This window comes from Eleutherodactylus coqui, chromosome 8 (assembly GCF_035609145.1).
Source record: "Eleutherodactylus coqui strain aEleCoq1 chromosome 8, aEleCoq1.hap1, whole genome shotgun sequence".
Lineage (NCBI taxonomy): Eukaryota > Metazoa > Chordata > Amphibia > Anura > Eleutherodactylidae > Eleutherodactylus > Eleutherodactylus coqui.
Genome location: NC_089844.1, coordinates 205,842,731 through 205,862,687, shown reverse-complemented (window position 1 = coordinate 205,862,687; position 19,957 = coordinate 205,842,731).

Genomic DNA, 19,957 nt, shown 5'->3' with positions numbered 1-19,957 from the left:
CCTCTATGTACTGCAGCCACTGCCACGCCTGTCTGATACTTAACAGGCACCATATTGATGGGGACAGGTTTGGTTTCCCTTTCAACTCTCTTGCATTAAAGGGGTTTTGTCATTAGAAAATAAAAAAAAAAATCTATACTTGCCTCTTCTCCTTTCCGACAGTCTTCTGACTACATTTTCCCCTCCCCGCTCTGCTCCTGGCTCCTGCAGCCCCCCCTGGGTCACGTTACCTCTGGCCTGCCGGATGCTCTTCTTCCTGTTTTGGAGCATCCATTAGCTGCAGTTCACTTCCTGCCAGGCAGTGAATGCTGAATCCTTGGCAGCCTGCTTTAGCGCGCATGCGCAGTATCTTACTGCTGGTGTTCAATAGAGCTTATGAAACACTAGTGGCGAGACTTCACGCATGTACAGTCACACTAAAGCAAACGGCCGAGGATTCGGCGTTTCCTGCTAGGCAGTGAACACTGTGTCACTAGTGACTGGGTCCCCCGACCTGCCGAAGGAGAATGTCGGGGATGAAGGCTTTGTCACAATAAGAAGAGGAATTGGCGGGCTGGAGGACGTGACCCGGGTGACTGGGGGAGGCAGGAGGTCAGGGAGGAGAAGATCTGGTAAGAAGACTGATGAGGGAGCCATAGGTAATTATAGAAATTTTTTTTTTTCCTTTTTTTTTTTTTTAAGGACACAACCCCTTTAACTGAGGCTATACCTCTTTGTTGCCTGCTGCAAGGATTGTTTAATTATCATTACCTTCTATATTCTCCTACATAAGCTGCAGCCCATAAGTGTTCAGTCAGAAGGATGTGATGTTATCTCCTCTATTATAACTGTGTGACAGCAGTGTCTATGATCGATAGCAACTGCCTCCATAACTCCAAGTAAATCTGAGCTGGTCAAACTGAGATCACATGAGGAAAAAGGATCAGGAGTCTCCGCTAGAAGGGAATACTGCCTCCCGTATGTACTGGGGGAGGATTCACCAGAGCAAGGTACAAGGAAGGTTTGAGACGAGAACACGGAGCAACAAGCGAGGCGTGTGAGATCCGTGAAGGGGGATACAGGTGAGTGATGGCAGAGTAACTAGAGGGGTGGATACAGCAGGCTGGAGCCCTCAAGAAGTGTAAATAGCGTTGTTGTAATTGCAATAGCTGCACCCTGGTGGCAAATCTAGTGCACTACACCAGCTACAATATGTGGTATGGCAACAGACCAATGAGAAACTCTCAAATTCCCTCTCTTGTTCTAGATATTCCCAGTTTCCTCCCATCATTTTGGCTGTTTTTGTGTCTCCTGTAAAATTTGATAGATTTAACCTACAAACTGTTGCAGTTGCCACGACGACATACTATTAACACCCGCAGAAGAGCTGAAATACACAGTGACTAGGCTGCATACACCTGCGTGAACGTGCCTGAGGCCAGCAGTTTGCAGGAGGGCAGGGAGGGGTTCGACCAATAGATTGTAACAGGCCTTACGGTCGCTTAACACCGAACTATCGTCTGGATGATTGCTCAAACACGTGTAAATGACATGGCCAGCAGCAGCGCGACCGGCGCCAATTCATTCACGAGTCATTTAGTTTCTGCTTACCTAAAAATAACAACTAGATCAAAAACTTTGCAGGGAGGTCTGTGCGTCACCATCCACAACACTCGCCCTGGATGAGCTCCAGTCCTCATTATGCTAACTACATTCTGTGGCGGCATCGCCAGCGACTATTCAAGGTTTGTAGTTGAAGTCCGCTGGTGCAGCACCGAGTCATGGCTGACGCCTAGGGTGACGTCACATTGTGACCTTTTTGTTGGCAGACTGCTTTTGCTGGGTGGTTGGCCATCACCTCCCCAAGTCACCCACCCTAAACCCCTGTTTACTGCATTAACAAGAAAGACCATTTTATAGTTCTAATTAGTGGCTAATACAACCTGTCAAAGGAAATCCGCCCCCAGAAGAAGGTGTCGTTTTGCAGTAACATCCGTCCTGCGGCTCCATCTCAGGCAGATCTGTAAATGATGGGAGTTGTGGTGATTAGATGGATGGTCTTGTCACCGGAGGCCCTACAAGTGGTTCCCTCCTTGGACTATAAGAGACTCTCGGAGGCTTCTTGTGTGTGGTGACCTCTTCTTCCGCTTGTAGAGCTTGTTGGCCACTAGACGCCTCTACAACGGAAAGAGGAGATTTCACCCCGTTACCAGAGGGGAGTGCATTATTGGGATGTGAGAAGCTGGAGGGGCGTATCCATGAATTATCCCCCACTGGCCATTCTGTCCAGACTGTTAGGAGGTGCTGGGACTAGTTGATGGGGGCGCACAAGGTGACTGGGCTCAGGACGCTCCCTACAAACCACCAATAGAGAGGAGCGTCTGACCAGAATGTTAGGGGGTGTTGGGACCAGTTGATGGGGGCACACAAGGTGACCGGGCTCAAGACGCCCCCTACAGACCACCAGTAGAGAGGAGCATCTAACCAGACTGTTAGGAGGTGTTGGGACCAGTGGATGGGGGCACACAAGGTGACCGGGCTCAGGACGCCCCCTACAGACCATCAGTAGAGAGGAGCGTCTGACCGGACTGTTAGGAGGTGTTGGGACCAGTGGATGGGGGCACACAAGGTGACTGGGCTCAGGACGCCCCCTACAGACCATCAGTAGAGAGGAGCGTCTGACCGGACTGTTAGGAGGTGTTGGGACCAGTGGATGGGGGCACACAAGGTGACTGGGCTCAGGACGCCCACTGCAGACCACCAGTAGAGAGGAGCATCTGACCAGACTGTTAGGGGGTGTTGGGACCAGTCGATGGGGGCATACAAGGTGACCGGGCTCAAGACGCCCCCTACAGACCACCAGTAGAGAGGAGCCTCTGACCAGACTGTTAGGAGGTGTTGGGACAAGTGGATGTGTGAGGGCACACAAGGTGACCGGGCTCAGGACACACCCTACAGACCACCAGTAGAGAGGAGTGTCTGACCAGACTGTTAGGAGGTGTTGGGAATAGTGGATGTGTGAGGGCACACAAGGTGACCGGGCTCAGGAGGCCCCCTACAGACCACCAGTATAGAGAACTGTATAACCAGACTGTTAGGAGGTGTTGGGATCAGTGGATGGGGGCACACAAGGTGAGCGGTCTCAGGACGCCCCTGACAGGCCACCAGTAGAGAGGATTGTCTGACAAGCACCAGCAGTCCCAACTGTTTCATTGCTCGCTATCCAGAGACAGGGGCCACCATCATTACACCCGTGTGTGAACCATTTCCAGGTTCTTGGCTGAAGAACGTTTGGTCTCAAGGCACCCATTACAGGTACGACCTTTGATACCCACCGCTGCCCCCATTACGTGTACGACCTTTGACTCCCACCGTCGCCCCCATTACATGTACGACCTTTGACACCCACCGTCCCCTCCATTTGCAGTGATGTCATGAATGGCAAAGGGGACTGCTACAGAGTGAAACTGGGTGTCTTCAGCAATGAATCCGGGTTTAGTTTGGCGCTGATGACAGCCATGTTTGTGTCTGGGGACCTCAGAGTGAGCTCCTCAATCCTGCCTTTGCTGGAGCAGCACACGGCCCCCTGCTGGTGTGATGGTCTGGGGGCCATGACATACGATTCAGATACTGACATGCAAACTGAAGCCTTTTTTCCCAATGCACCTTTGTTGGCGCTGCGCTGTGTGAGAAATATCGCCGCCTGAAAGATGATAATCAGTCCTTACGGCAACTCTGATAAATCACCCGTTACTACTGACGAGTGATGTGTGAGCAGGTGGCCCATGGCACACCTTATATACCCCCCCCCCCCCCACCGCACTCCTTATATACTCCCCCAGCCGGCCCACCGCACTCCTTATATACTCCCCAGCCGGCCCACCGCACTCTTTATATACCCCCCCAGCCGGCCCACCGCACTCTTTATATACCCCTCCAGCCGGCCCACCGCACTCCTTATATACTCCCCCAGCCAGCCCACCGCACTCTTTATATACCCCCCCAGCCTGCCCACCACACTCCTTATATACTCCCCCAGCCAGCCCACCGCACTCCTTATATACTCCCCCAGCCGGCCCACCGCACTCTTTATATACCCCCTCAGCCTGCCCAACGCACTCCTTATATACCCCCCAGCCAGCCCACCGCACTCCTTATATACTGCCCCACCGCACTCTTTATATACCCCCCAGCCTGCCCACCGCACTTCTTATATATCCCCCAGCCTCCCCAACGCACTCATATACCCCCAGCCTGCCCACCGGACTCCTTATATACCCCCAGCTGGCCCACCGCTCACCTAATAATACCCCCCAGCCGGTCCACCGACTGCACACCTTATATACCACCCCCGCTGGCCCATCGCCCACCTAATATACCCCCCAGCCGGCCCACCGCACACCTTATATACCCCCCAGCCGGCCCACCACACTACTTATATACTCTTCAGCTGGCCCACCGCACACCTTATATACCCCTCAGTCGGCCCACCGCACTCCTTATATACCCTCCAGCTGTCCCATCGCACACCTTATATACCCCCCTGCCGGCCCACTGCACACCTTATATACCCCCCAGCCGGCCCACTGCACACCTTATATACACCCCAGCCTGCCCACCGCACACCTTGATAGCTACATGCTTCCTTGATGGCTACACGCTGCCGACCTCGATAGTAGAAGGTGGTCAGAATAATGTTTCCTTTTGTGATTGGGCATTCAATGTACCTTGGCACCGGCAGGAAAATCCGTACTAGCCATGTAGACTAGATCACATTAGAGAAGTGTTGGCCAACTGGCTGGTTTTGGCGGGTCCGGGTGACTGATGTATATGAGCGCCTCCCAACTCTCTCCACAAGAACAAGTTGGATTTCCATAAAGCCCAATATTTCTGCTCTCAGAAGACAAGCGGCTCGCAGCGATGTCGTCTGCTTGAGGCTTACACATAGGCAGTGTCATTTCAGATCAATATGAAGTCCATTTGAAGTAAGACTAGACCACAATATGAACAAAGATCCCAGTGGAAATTCCAAATTGGAATCCTTAGGTTAGGTCATCAATAGATTGGTGGGGTCTGCCACCTAGGAACCCCACTGATCAGCTGGTCGTTCTTCAGGAAGCAGACAGCTCCATTCCCACTGCAGTGGCCAGGGTCGTATTGTTGCCCAAGTTCCCATCGATTTCAATGTCTGCAAAATCAGGCTTGGTCACTACAGTGGGAATGGAGCTGTCTGCTTCCTGCAGTAATCAGATCAGTGCATGACTGCACCATCCCAGAAAACTGGTGATTGGCATTGGTTCCTGGGAATGGATCTTTGTTGATCTATTATTGATGACCTATCCTGGACAACCCCTTGAACCTTTGTATGAAGGGGGCCCTACCTGGTCAACTGCCCAGTGAAAGGCGTGTGTATAGAGAAACTGACTGGGTTCAGGTCATAGAGTGCCTAGAGCTGGCAGAGGGACTCTGTCGCCTTGGGAGGTAGAGATCGCCAAATCTGTTTAATTCCTCCAATTACTTGTGGTTTCCGATGGCTTCACCCGATGCAGTGCCTCCATGGTTCTGTTTTGCGCAGTGCTTGCTAACAGCATCTGGTGGGTCTGTAGGCGTTCGGCTCTACCGGCACTGGTGGTTCTGTTGACCGGTCGTCCGCTGGCCGTCCCACTGACCTTCGGCTCCTGGAAGTTCTCCTTATGTGTCTGCAGGTAGATTGTGAACGGCAGAAAAATACTATTTTCCAGCTTATTTTTTACCCGGACTGGAAGCTTTTGGACATTGGATAAGATCTCACTTTTGAACAGAATAATCATTTAACTCCTAAAGGACCAGACACTTTTTAGGCTGGGTTCACTTGAAGCGGAATTGCCGCAGACAACTTCTGACAGGCTGCGCAGAAACTGATGTGCGCTGCGGTGTTCAAATCTGCAACATGTCAATTGTATTGCCGCCTCCACTGCGGACTCTCTTCTCCATGTGGCAGGCTGACAAGTCGCTTCAACCCCACGCCAAATGGCGCAGGATTTAAGACTGCCTTTCTGCTGCAGAAATCCTGTGGGATTCCTGTGTGGTCCTGCTGCTGCTGCCGGCATTCTGCGACATTTCTGTCCCGTGGGAACCCTTACAGCTCCAATCTACAGAGTCGGCTTCCTGATATTTGAGCTCTCCGATGCTTTGTGATGTATTACATCGTGTTTGTCTTTTATTTTAGAGATAAAGGCTTCTGCATTTTGTGTTGTAATTAGGGCTGCAAGCTTTTTCCCGCACTTGTCCGAAAAAGCATAATGCTTCTATCTTGTGAAAAAAAGATACTTTTGAGATTTTTGATTTAGAATCTTTTAATTTGATACGCGGGTCAAATTATTGTTTTTCATATTGAGATGAAACACGTTTCTTGTTACAAGTTTCTATGTGTTTGATCTGTTCAGTAAGAGGGGTAATTTCCCTCTCTTTCTCCTTCTTTTTTCTTGCGTCCAGTTCAATAAACATGCCTCTTATTACTGCCTTATGGGCCTCCCAGAGGGTCGTGGGGTTGGATGGTTCTAGCGTATTCTCCTCAAAATAGTGTTGTAAACCTCTTTGTATATCCAATGTCTTCTTTATGTTGTCGTTTATTAGCCAATTGGACACCGATGTCTTTTTGGGGGAGATGGCTATCCTCACAAAGATTGGAGCATGGTCAGAATATAAAATAAAGTCGTAGAAAGTTTTGGTGATTGAGTCTAAGAGAGAATGCTTAACATAAAAGTAATTTATTCTTGAGTAATTTTTATAAACCAGGGAATAAAAGGAATAGTCCCTTATGTCTGGATTGAGAACTCTCCTAGGGTCTACCAGGGGGGGGGCGGCCAACAATTTTTTGATTTTTTTTTTTTTTAATTTTAGAGAACGGGATCGCTGAGGAGCCACTAGACGTGTCCAGGGTGGGACTAAGTGGCACATTGAAATCCCCGCCTATAATGAGATCCCCCTCAGAGAATTCTTGCAGATGTTTGGTGACTGCCACAAAAAAGGCATCCTGGTTAGAGTTAGGAGTGTATATATTTGCTAGGGTGAGTACTCTGTCGCCAATTGATCCCTTGACAAAGATAAATCTGCCATCTGGATCGGCTAAGACATTTAATGTTTGAAAGGGAACTCTTATGTAAACGATAGCTACGCCTCTATGTCTTCTCATTGGAGTGGTGGCATTGAGTGGTTTTAGTGAGGGGGGGTGTAACTTTCCTTGAAATGAGTTTCTTGAAAATAAATGATATCCACCCCTTGTTTCTCTAAGTAGTGGGGTATTTGAGATCTTTTTGTGGAATATTAATACCTTTTCCATTGAACGAGGCTCGGTGTATATCAGCCATAGATGACATTTGTAGAGAGTATGTTATACAAACTGTCGGGGAGATCAGAACACATAAAGGAAGAAGCACAACAATAACTGCTGGTCTTTGTAGGACCGGTAACAAATAAACACAATATAACCTTTTGCTGCTGGACCAGATTTAGGGACAAAGTCCTTTCCGGAGCTAGGTTGTTGACAGAAATTAGAGAATTTGCGGGGACGTGGAGAAGCACAGAGGAAGCCACGACTCCCAACGAAGTCTGTAAATGCTGTGGATAAAAGAAGACTGAAAGAAAGCAGAAGCAAACAAACACATGCCAAATAGAAAGCAGTGAGATCAAGGGAAGAGGAAGCGTCATGAAGTGTCTCTGGTTTGGGAATTTAGTGTGACGTTCAAGTATCGTCATTAGGTAGTCCTCTTCTGGAGGCTTTGGTTGGGCTTGTCTCATGAGTGCGAGATTTCTTAACTTTACGCAGTGTCGCTGATTACCAGTTCTCGCAAGCTGGGAGAGCAGGCAGGTTCAGGAGATCCTCAGCAGTGGTCCAGTCCGGTATTTGAATATGGCTCAGGTCCAGTTTGGATAGGACGTAAGTGAGGTTCTCGGGGGTTCTGATGGTCCATGTCCTGTTAGTACCAGATATTGCCAAGCCAAAAGGAAACAACCATTTATAGACTATAGCTTTGTCTCTCAGAGATTTGGTTAAAGGCTGAAGTTGTCTTCTAAGGTCAAGAGTCAATCTGGATAGATCTTGGAATATCATAAGCTCCTTATCGACATATTCTATCTTTTTTGCTGGTCTAGCTTTGTATAGAATTTCTTCTTTCATTTTGAAGCTTTGCAGACAGCAGAGTATGTCCCTTGGCCAGTCTGCATTGACTGATCTTGGTCGGAAGACACGATGTGCCCTCTCTATGCCCAGGTCAGAATCGTCAGTTTTATTCAGAAGCTCTGTGAAAATAGCTGATAGTACCATTGGTATTTCTTTATCTGAGACTGATTCAGGGATTCCCCTTACCTAAATGTTGTTTCTTCTCAAGATCACCGATTTGTAGTTTTCTGAAAATAAGCTTCTTTTTGTTTGTCTACGAGACTCTCCGTCACCCCCCCCCCCCCCCCCCCCCCAGAGTGGTGCACCACTTGTGTAGGTGTCCTCCAGGGTTTGTACCCTTGAGTAAATGTGTTTGATGTCCTTTCTCAATTCTGAGATTTCCTCCTTGATTGTCTGGGTGAATTCCTTGAAGAGATCTCTAATGCACTCTTTGGTGGGTAGCGCTTTAATGTAGTTTCTCAGATCCGAGTCATCTCGTGGATGCGCCTCCTCCTCTGAATCACTGTCCAGGTCTGAGGGGAAGGTAGACATGGGTATAGTTTTATCTTCTTCTGTGGCAGTTTGTGTTCTTGTAGGTTTTGAGCATTCAGGCGTGAATCTTTTGGTTATTTTTCCGCTTTCCGTTGATCTGTTAGGTGTTTTAGTACTTTTGTTTGCCTCCGGATTGGCACTTTTGGTATTCTTTCTCATTGTATCTGTCTAATGTCACTACGTTGGGAGGAGGGTATATTTTTTGTTCACATTGATAGAGAGTTGTCTAGTAGTTGCTTTGTGGGGAGAGCCACTGTCACAGTCCAGCGGTCCTTATTGCAAATTCTATTATTTGAAAGAAGGCTTTATGAGTCCAGAAATTCCTCCGTCTGGGGGATTAGAATTACATTTATTTATTAATTTAATACACTCTGAAGAAGGAATGAATGGAAGTTCAGAATCTGCATATATTGGTTTTGGCCACTAGACGGTGCTGTGGTATATTACTCTATAGGCAGAGGTATACGTCAGTGGAGCTGGCTGTGACAAAGTCCTAAGGGGCTAGCCTCAGTCCCCCTGGTGGGCTTCAGCTAAGTGCTGCAGTGAAGTGAAAATGGGGTTTTCACTCAAATCCCCCCCCCCCCACTCCTTTGCTTGGTTTTGGGGGTGCTGGAAGCTGGATGCAGATTCCTCCCTGCTTCCCCTTATTGCACTGCTTGAGGCAGTGTTGTGTGGCCGGACTGATTTGCAGCAAGTCGGCTGCTGCTTCAAGGGAGAGAAAATGGCCGTCGCTCCGGGGGAAAGCTGGAGCCGAGCGCCGATCCCTAGGCGTGCCTGCCTGTGGAGCCCCGCTGTTGCCGCTACTGGAGAGCTGGAGGGAGAGGCCATCACCCGAGGATCCGGTCTGGCAGGAGGTATCACCCCCAGTGAGAATGCGCTCTACTGCGTTGCGGAACGGCGGCCGTGAGTTCAGTGAGGGCCGCGGCGGGGGCACGGCTTCACGGAGTATCGGAGCCTCTCTGCTGCAAGCAGAGGGTTTATCTTGCCCCGCTCTGCCTCTGCGTGGGACTCTGGACGAGACCTCCGTCGGGTGCCTCTGGACGTGGGTCCCGCTAGGCCAGGTCGTGGGTGCTCACTGCTGTGCGAGCCGCGGCTCCCTGTCCCTCTCCCCTGCAGCGAAGACCTCCAGGTAAGTTCTCCATGGGCTGTGTAGAAGTTCCAATGGCTCCTTGGAGGTTCTGCCGAAGTTTTGGCTTGTTTAGGTCACTGGTTTAGAGCTAGCAAAGGGATCCCTATGGAGGAGCAGAGCAGCGGTTCTTTTTTTTCCTCCCACGAGGGGTCTTTAATGTCACAATGTTTCTCATTTTAGTACTGTACTATGCTTCAGTGTATTACCAAGTCTATACAGATCAGCCAGCGGCTACGTCTCATAGGCCACCATAGCTGGCAGACCCAGTGACACATTCAAGCCGTAGCAACCCATTGGAAGCCCCGTGATCACATTGTGGGGGTTCCACAATGATGTAGCGCTGGCCCCCCTTCGCTGCCAGGACTGTTTTACTCAGCGCTGCTCTCTTTCCTGGGAATAACTACAGAGATATTTGGGTGGCGAGGAATAAATATGGCGCCGTGTTAGTAACTGCTCTTGTCGTTTAATGAACAGTATTAACATTCTTTTTTCTTGTCTCTGTAGAAGAGGCGACATGAGCTGCTGGGAAGCCGTGGCGCTCCTGGTAAGCCGTGGCGCTCCTGGTAAGCCGTGGCGCTGCTGGTAAGCCGTTGGCGCTCCTGGTAAGCCGTTGGCGCTCCTGGTAAGCCGTTGGCGCTCCTGGTAAGCCGTTGGCGCTCCTGGTAGGCCGTGGCGCTCCTGGTAGGCCGTGGCGCTCCTGGTATTTGCTAGAGAGAAGTATGTATGCATTTCTTTCTCCACATTGATGTTTTTACGCAGGTCAGATTTGTTGCAGTAATTCCATCCGGAATTTTGCTGCGGCAAATCCGCCTGCAGCCGCTAATCTCAGGGTTAGCAAGCCATGCGGACAAGATTTGTCAAAAATCTTGTGCACACGGGACGGCCAATCTGTCACAGCAAAGCCAGCAGAAGCCGTCAGTGTGGTGCGGATTCCACGGCCGCAGCATGTGAAATTTTTATTTTCTGTTGCGGCCGCGCTCTCCTATTTGGGAGCGCCAACCGCAAAGGAAAAGCCTGCGGCTAAGCCGCTCCAAAACCTGTGGCTAAGTGCCGCGGGTTTTGAAGCTGTGTTTTTCCGGCAGAAATCTCTGGGTTTTCGCTGCGGTCAAACCGGTGGATTATGCCCTGTGGGAACCTAGCCTTAAAGGGAACTTCTCAGTGCCAAACCGCACCATAAACTAAGTCTTTTTTTAATAGTCGCCCGCTCCACAGTTCTCGTGGTGCTCGCTAATGAAGTCCAGTCAGTCTGAAGATCTGACTCTTTCTGGACCACTGTGCACACTCCCATAGAAGTGACTATAAACAATGACCTCCCCACCTCACTGAACAGCATCACAATCATTTATGGTGATGGTCGGTTAAGAGAGGTTCCCTTTAAGTAAAGTTGTAATATTCTGTGTAGTAAATATCCAGCTGGTAGGTGAACACTGACCTTCCAAAAATGCTCAGGCCACAGTTCTGATTGTCGGGCTGCACCTGCGCGTGAAAAGTTAGCCTGGCAAATTTAGGGAAAATGCGAGCTCTAGCACTCGTATAAGACATGGGACATCCTAGTAACCCCCTAGTGACCACCAATATGCCTTTAACAGCCTCACTAGATGGGCGTTATTCCACAAGGCTGAATAACAGCGATCGCATAAAAGTGAAGAAAAAGGGAAATAAAAGTTAAAGTTTCAGCTCCCCTCGCGGATGAGATCCATGAAGGGAACTGAAAGTACTCCCCTCTGTGCTCTATGATGTCTTGCCGCATTCTGGTCCTTCCAAGACCCCACGCTGTCTTCTGCGCATGCGTGCCAGCTGAAGTGTTGGGCGCATGCGCAGAAGGCTGGAAGCCTGGAAGATTTATAATCTCTTTGCTAATTGCTAGCATTAGTAGCGGGGAGCGGGGAGCTGTCACCGGGTCCGCGGTATGCAGTTCCCACATGATCGCTGTTATCCCAAAAAAAGGTTCTTCGATGAGGGAAGATGAAATTACGTACCTACGGCCCCTGGATTTATCAGACCTTACGCGGCTTCTGCACATGTGCCCGTCGCCAATGTGGCGGACACATTCGCAAAAGCCGCAGATTCCCGGGGGAATTCAAAATCTGCCTGCACCTGACTACCAAACGTAGCCGAGAGCCTTGAGATTTGACAGCGGGCAGCAGTATGCGGTCCCTGGTAACGCGGCAATTGACCTGCTGTCATGGATTGGGTCAGATCCATGAGGGCAGGTGAAATTACTTACCTAAGGCTTCCGGTAATGTCCCCCGATGGGATCTTTATCCGTGGACCCTTCCCCAGCTTCATCACATGCACCCATTCGCAAAATGGGAGACGCAAGCGCAGAAGCTGGAAAGGGCCTGGGAAACCAAGGGCCATGTTGAACGATCCCTGGTCACATGATCGCCGTCATCCAATGGATAATAGCAATCACATAAAAGTAAAAAAAAAGTTAACATTTAATCCCCCCTCTCCACTGCAATTAGTGAGAGGAGACGAAACGTCTTACCGGATTCCTCCACATTTGAACCCTGACGCGATCCTCCTCCACGGACCTTTCCTAGCTTCTGTACATGCGCCCGCCGGCAAAATGCTGGACGCGTGTGCAGGAGCCGGGGAGGGCTCGGGAAATGTAAAGTCTCCTTATTCCCTGCTACCAAAGGTACCTGAGAGCCTGGAGCATTGAGCGGCCCCCGGGCTCTTGATAAAGAGTGATCTACCACTAGGCCGCTCTCACACAAGGGGATAGGAATTGTGGATTCCATATGCATTTGATCCGTGGTAATACGTGGATCAATCAGAAGCACTGGATTACACAATTGCGCTCACATTAGCGGGTCGGAATCACGTAATCCACTCAAGGAACACAGAACGCAGCAGGTTCTATTTTACGGCGGCTATCCGCAGCATAGAGCCCATTGTGCTCCGTGGTCGTGGATATACCCGCAGCCCATATGCAACTATATTGTGTACGGGTACCTGCGTCATCGCTAAGCCCCAGGAACGCTTGTTATTCTGCAGTTGTCAGAACGCAGGACAAACGGGGGATCCATTTTGAGGTGTAAGTCTACATTTAGATGTGTGCTGTGCAAAAAAAAAAAGGTTTCAAATGACACAATTGCGAAAAAAATGAAAATCGTAAATTTTTCCTTCTGCTTTTCTTAGATTCATTCAAGAACTGTGGGATCAAAATACATCGTACACCCCTAAATTAATTCACCAAGGGGTCTAGTTTTCAAAAGGGGGTCATTTGTGGGGATCTCTGTTGTTTTGGCCGCTCATGGGCTCTACCAGTGGGCAATGGGGCCTAAAACACCTTCAAGCAAAATGTCTGATCTGGAAGCCACCGGCTGCTCCTTTCGGTTTGGGCCCCGTTGTGCATACGGACAGAAGATGAGGGCCACAATGGAGATGTCTCTGAACATAGGACAAAAAGGGGGGACCAATTTGAGGTGTAAATCCTCATTTTCATGGGCACTATAGGAAGAAAAAACCTTTAAAATGATATATTTGCAAAAATATGACATTTTATTTTTTCTCCTCTAAATTGCATTAACTCCTCAGAAGAAACTGTGGGGTCAAAATCCCCCAGACCCCTCAGTGAGTACATTCAGGGGTGTAGTTTATAGAGTGAGGTCATTGGTGGGGTCTCTGTCACTCTGCACCCATGAGCCTTTACAATCTTGGCCCGATGCAGGAAAACAAAGGGTTCATCAAAAGGTTAATAATCAATGTTAGATTGGTGCATCTCCTAAATGGTTAAAAAAAAACTAAAGTTTCCCCCAGTCGTCTCCACGACAGCACCAATTGAGATTGCCTCCTCCTGATAGGACAGGAACACACTGAGAGGTTAAAAGCTCCCCCTTCCCCACTTTCCTCAGTGTCTTCCTGTCCTGCCAGGAGGCAGGATCTCTGAGAGGGGCTGGTGGAGAAGCCAGCCAGAGTCTACTCATGGGCGGATCGGAGGGCAGTGGGTCAGCCTGTCCTCCCTTCCCAGCCAGACGACTCCTGGGACGCCACATGGGGTGGTAGCCCCCGGGCCAGGTTCCTCCCGCGGCGGCCCATGGGGGGTACAAAGCCGGAGCCTCAGTCCCCCTCCTCCTACCTGCAGAGTTACAGCGCGGCGCTCCAGGAAGCCCTTTGACGGCGGGGGGCGGGGCGCCGCGTCACGTGTCCAGCGCGATGACATCATCGCGTCTGCATCAGGAGTGGAGGGGGCGGGGCTTAGCGCAGGAGCGCGAAAATTTAAAAAAACATAGGAACCTGAGAGAAGCCAGAACAGCCAGCACTACAGGTCGCAGGGTGTCTGCAGCATCGGTACAGTAATGAGTGCTCCAGCCCCAGAGACAGCTGAAACCTCAGCCTCAGCGGCCGTAAGTAGCCAGTGCAGCAAAAAATACAATGCAAATATCCAGTGTATTGTGTATGGAAAACTGCATATTTACCCGCAAAAATGCTTTATTTGTCAGGGGGATAAAAAAGACCCCCCCTCCCCAGAACAAAACCCAGAAAATGCGGGATAAAACTGCCAGCTACGTACCAGAGGCCTCTATGCAAGGCATGCGTAGCTAGGCTAGTCAAAGAGGAATCGGGAGGACGTTAGGAAGCTGGTGAAAGAAGAGGTAGATCAGCCCTAACGTCACACCTGGCGCCGCCAGCGAAACGCCAGAAAAGGGCATATGTTCCTGACGAGCCTTCCGACTCCGAGAGTTCTATCGGGTCGGAGCAAGAGGAACAGGCGGCCGAGGAGTCCTCAGATGACGAGGGCCCCAAAAGATACTTATTCCATCAGGACGATTTAACGGAATTGATTGTCAGTCAGGGCTACACTAAAAATGGAAGAGCCCAGGGAACCACGCACCCTGCAGGATGAGATATTCGGGGGACATAAGGGAGAGGCGTAAGCATACCTTCCCTGTCCACAAAAACATCATTAAAATTATCCAAAAGGAGTGGAAGAAACCAGACGCAGGTTCCTTATCCGCTAGAGGGGTAAAAAGAAGGTACCCATTCGAGGAGGAAGTTTGCGCAAGCTGGGAGGAAGTACCTAGGGTAGACGTCCCGTGGCCAAAGTAGCCAGGAGGACGACCCTGCCCTTTGAGGACGCCGCACAGTTAAAAGATCCCATGGATCGCAAGGCGGAGGGCCTTCTAAAAAAATCATGGGAGGCAGCGGCAAACATACTTAGGCCAGGGATCGCAGCTACTTGTGTGGCGCGGACTCTGGGGGTATGGCTAGAACAGCTACAGCTACACCTAACCAATAAGATGCCGAGGGAACAGATTCTAAATTCCCTTCCGATCCTGCGTATGGCAACAAATTTCCTAGCGGACGCCGCGGCCAAAACTGTCAAACTCTCGTCGAAAGCTACAGCCCGCTCTAACTCAGCCAGAAGAGTGTTATGGCTGAAATCGTGGTCAGGCGACCTAGCCTCAAAAAATAAGCTATGCGCCCTCCCGTTCTACGGCCAGTTTTTGTTCGGACCAGACTTAGACAAGATCCTAGAGAAGGCGGCCGACAAAAAGAAGGGATTCCCGGAAGAAAAGCCACAGAGAGGGAAGACCTTCCGGGCCCCAAGGCAACAGCCCGAGGCCTACCGAGGCAAGGGCAAGACAGGCCGCTGGAGTTACCCCAAGGGGGGCAGAGGAGCCAAAGCAGAGACCCTGACGCCAGCTCCGTAGGGGCAAGGCTGGGGAGCTTTGTGGATCAATGGGCCGCGATTTGCGAAGGCCCATGGATCCCAAAGATCTTACAGCAGGGATACCGGATAGAGCTGGTGTCCCTCCCCAGAAGGAAATTCGTTACCACGGGAGGCTCCAAACAACAGTTACACCTACTAAGGCAAAGCGTTCGGGACCTGCAACAACTAAACGCAATATCCCCCGTACCGCAAAACGAGGAAACCCAGGGCCATTATTCCAGGCTCTTCCTAGTAAGAAAACCCTGCGGGAAGCAGTGGATGCTAGTAAACCTGAAGCCTCTGAATCAGATACAGAAAATTCAAGATGGAGTCCATCGCCTCAACGATAAAGTTGATTCCCAAAGGAGCCTACATGGCATCCATCGATTTAAAGGATGCTTATTTCCACGTACCGATCCACGAGGGGTCCCGGAAATACCTAAGGTTCGCAGTGGATATGGGCAAGGGAATAGAGCACCACCAATTCAGATGCCTGCCCTTCGGGATCTCCTCCTCAGCACCCAGAATCTTCACCAAAATTATGGCAGAGGTAGCCGCTTACCTGAGGAAGAAGTCGGTCCTAATAATACCCTACCTGGATGATATTTTAATATCAGAGTCCAGAGAACTCCTAACGGAACACCTGGGGATAGTGCTAGAACTTCTCCAATCCTTAGGATGGATCATAAACTGGGAAAAATACAGCCTAGATCCCGACAAGCAGAAAACGTTTCTGGGAATAACGCTCAGAATCGCAATGCTCCTGCCTACCCGAGGAGAAAATACAAAAAATCCGACGGTTAGTCAAGACCTTCCTACGGAGACGATTATGCACGGGAAGCCATGTCTCTCCTGGGAAGCATTCCAGGAGTGGCATGGGCCCAGGCTCACACCAGAGCTCTGCAAGCCTCAGTCCTATCCACGTGGGACAAGAGACAGTCCTCTCTAGGGACAAGAATGTACATCCCAAGCATGGTGAAAACATCCCTGCGTTGGTGGACATCCCCAGAGAACCTGCGGAGAGGGGTTCATTGGCTACAAAACCCAGCCACTCACATCACAACAGACGCAAGCGCCCGGGGATGGGGAGCGCATGTGGGGAACCAGTTCTTTCAGGGCCCCTGGCCTCAAAGGACGAAAGAACCGTCCTCAAATTACAGGGAACTACAGGCCGTATGGCAGGTCCTACAGCAGTTAGGGAACTCGCTACGGAAACGGCATATAAAGATACTGTCAGACAATATTACCGCGGTCGCCCATATATGACACCAAGGGGGCACAAGATCTCCCGCCCTGCAAAACATCGCACAGAAAATTTTTCACTGGGCAGAGGGCCGGATCCTTTCGATCACGGCAACCCACTTGAAGGGGACGCTAAACCAAAAAGCGGACTTTCTGAGCAGGAGGCAAATAGACCCAGGAGAATGGTCTCTCTCCCTGGAGGCGTTCAGAATCCTGACCAACCGGTGGGGGACCCCACAATTGGACCTGTTCGCAACCAGGGAAAATGCCAAAGTAAGCAACTTCTCCCTCCGGCCGGGAGATCGGCCGACAGCAGTAGACGCCCTAGGTCAAGACTGGGCAGAGGAGCTGGCGTACGCCTTTCCTCCTATACCGCTGATCCCCAGGGTCTTACAACATTTCAGAACCCAGGTATGCACACTAATCCTGGTGACCCCCTTCTGGCCCAAGAGAAGCTGGTTCGGTCTTCTAGCAACATTGAGCGTCCAGGACCCAGTCACCTTTCCTACCTGGACGGATCTTCTATCACAGGGGCCACTGAACCATCCGAGCCTAGACAAGCTCCACTTAATAGCATGGCTCTTGAGGAATCCTCACTAAGAGAGAAGGGATTCTCAGAGAGGGAAGTAGGAACGTTAATGTCCAGCAGAAAAAAGACGACCCACCTTATCTACCAGAAAGTCTGGAGAAGGTTTGCCTCATGGAGACAGGGAAGGGATCGCGGGGATTCTATCCCGGACATCCCTCTAATCTTAGAGTTCTTGCAGGAGGGCCTAGAGATGGGCCTCTCTCCAAGCACCCTGAAGGACCAGGTCGCAGCCCTTAGCGCCATATGTGACACAAAGTTCGCAGACAACAGATGGGTCAACAGGTTCCTAGCAGCAGCAACTAGATTACGGCCTAGGCCCATAAATCTTTTTCCAGACTGGAACTTTAATTGGGCCCTAAGGGCCATGACAACGGTACCATTCGAGCCGATCGAAGCACTACCCATAAAAATGCTTACTATCAAGACCATTTTCTTAGTAGCCATCACCTCCGCAAGGCGGGTTAGCGAGCTGCAGGCCTTGTCCATCCGCCACCCATTCCTGAAAATCTCGGACACCAAATTAGTATTTAAAACGGACCCTGCCTTCATGCCAAAAGTGGTATCACATTTTCATAGGTCCGAAGACATAATAATCCCCTCATTTTTTAGTAAACCTAAAAACGAGGAAGAAAAAACCCTAAGCTGCCTGGACGTTAGGAGAGCAGTCCTAGGCTACATAGAGGCGACAAGCCACTGGAGGCGGGACGACAACTTGTTCGTCCAGTTCAGTGGCCCAAATAAAGGGAGCAAAGCAGCAAAAAGCTCCATAGCCAGGTGGATCCGCCTGGCCATCATAGAGTCCTATAAGGCCCTCGGGAAGGAAATCCCCTTAGCTCTTAAAGCCCATTCTACAAGGGCAGTAGCATCCTCATGGGCCGAACACAGCTCAGCTTTGGTCGAGCAGATACGCAAAGCCGCAGTCTGGAAGAAACCCCACACGTTTGTTAAACACTATAGGGTAAAAGTGCAGCAGGACGAGGACATGGCCTTCGGCCGCAAAGTCCTCTCGGCAGCAATCCCACCCTAGGAAAACTTTAGTTGGTACGTCTCAATTGGTGCTGTCGTGGAGACGACTGGGGAAAAAATGGATTATACCTACCTGATAATCAGGTTTCCAGTAGTCTCCACGACAGCACCCGGACCTTCCCCCCCTAAGAAAGTAGTATAGAATATAATTTCCAAAAAAAAAAAAAACCCGGTTAGGGGAAAAAATTGAAGTTGAGCTCCTACCCCGGCAATTCGTTAGAATCCACTGAGGAAAGTGGGGAAGGGGGGGAGCTTTTAACCTCTCAGTATGTTCCTGTCCTATCAGGAGGAGGCAATCTCAATTGGTGCTGTCGTGGAGACGACTGGAAACCCGATTATCGGGTAGGTATAATTTATTTTTTCCAATGTGCTTCCAGAATAAAGTAAACAGATGGAAATATATATGGGGGGGAGTGAGGGGGACGTTTTAACAATGGGGGCGTAGTAGTCAGACCAACAGTATTTGAACATTTGTCTAATAAGTAGGAAATCAATATTCAGGGCTGGATTACCCATCATTGTATAATAATAGACATAATAACAGTTTGCTTTTCTAATGTTTTACCATTCATGTCTCACTAAATTCTGCTTGTTGAATGGAATTTATCTTGTTTACATTCAAAGGTTAAAAATTAGAGATGAGCGCGCGTACTCGGTAAGGACAGATACTCGAGCGAGTAGTGCCTTATGCGAGTACCTGCCCGCTCGTCTCAAAAGATTCGGGTGCCAACGGGGGAGAGCGGTGAGTTGCGGGAGTGAGTAGAGGGGAGCGGGGGTGGGTGGGGGGGGGGGGGGGAGAGAGAGATCCCCCACCCCCCACCCCCGTTCCTCCCTACTCTCCCCCCCGCCGCACCCCGTCCTCCACCTGCCGGATAGGTATGCAGGGGTCACTCACTGGGCACCAAGACGAATTCCCACATGTGGGGTCCGACCCACCCCCTGCAAAGGCGGCCAAAGACAGATGATCCTTTGTTTACACCAGAACATAATCAACCAGTTTAATTGTAGGTGAAGTAGAACGAAGCGACTAGTGAAAGAATCAGCGCTCATCACCCTGCCGGGGGGCTGCTTCCACAAAACAACTATTGCTTACATTTACTGGACTGGAATATAATTTGGTTGATAGTTACCCCGTGTAAAGCCACCCTTACTCATGCTAAGACCCAATGTCCACTTGCACACACGGATGTCACTGCTAAATCCCGCAGCGGTATCCATGCGTGCCTGCAGACAAGGACGGAAAAAAAAAAATTCTTACCTGTCCATGTCCGGAGTGGGTCTCTTCCGTGCCGTCTGGATCTTCTTTCTTCAGCATGGCGGATGTGTCCAGATATGCCGGACGCATGCGTAGTGCAATTTTTCTTTTTCTTTGTAAATCTCTTGCTTTTCCGCGGATCTGCGGCACATAGACAGTGACAGCTGTGGCTTCCAATTCTTCATTCTCACGGCTTGAAGAGGCCCAGTAACAAGCAGTAGCGCAGATCCAGAAAGAAGTTCAGCAGATAGGCCACATAGTACACGCCTTAGAGAAAAATCAGGATCAAACTGCTGCAATTCTTGAATCTCATAGACAGGTCATCATGGCACAGTCCACACAGATCTCAAGTATCCTCGCACTTATTGATGTCCTAGGGAATA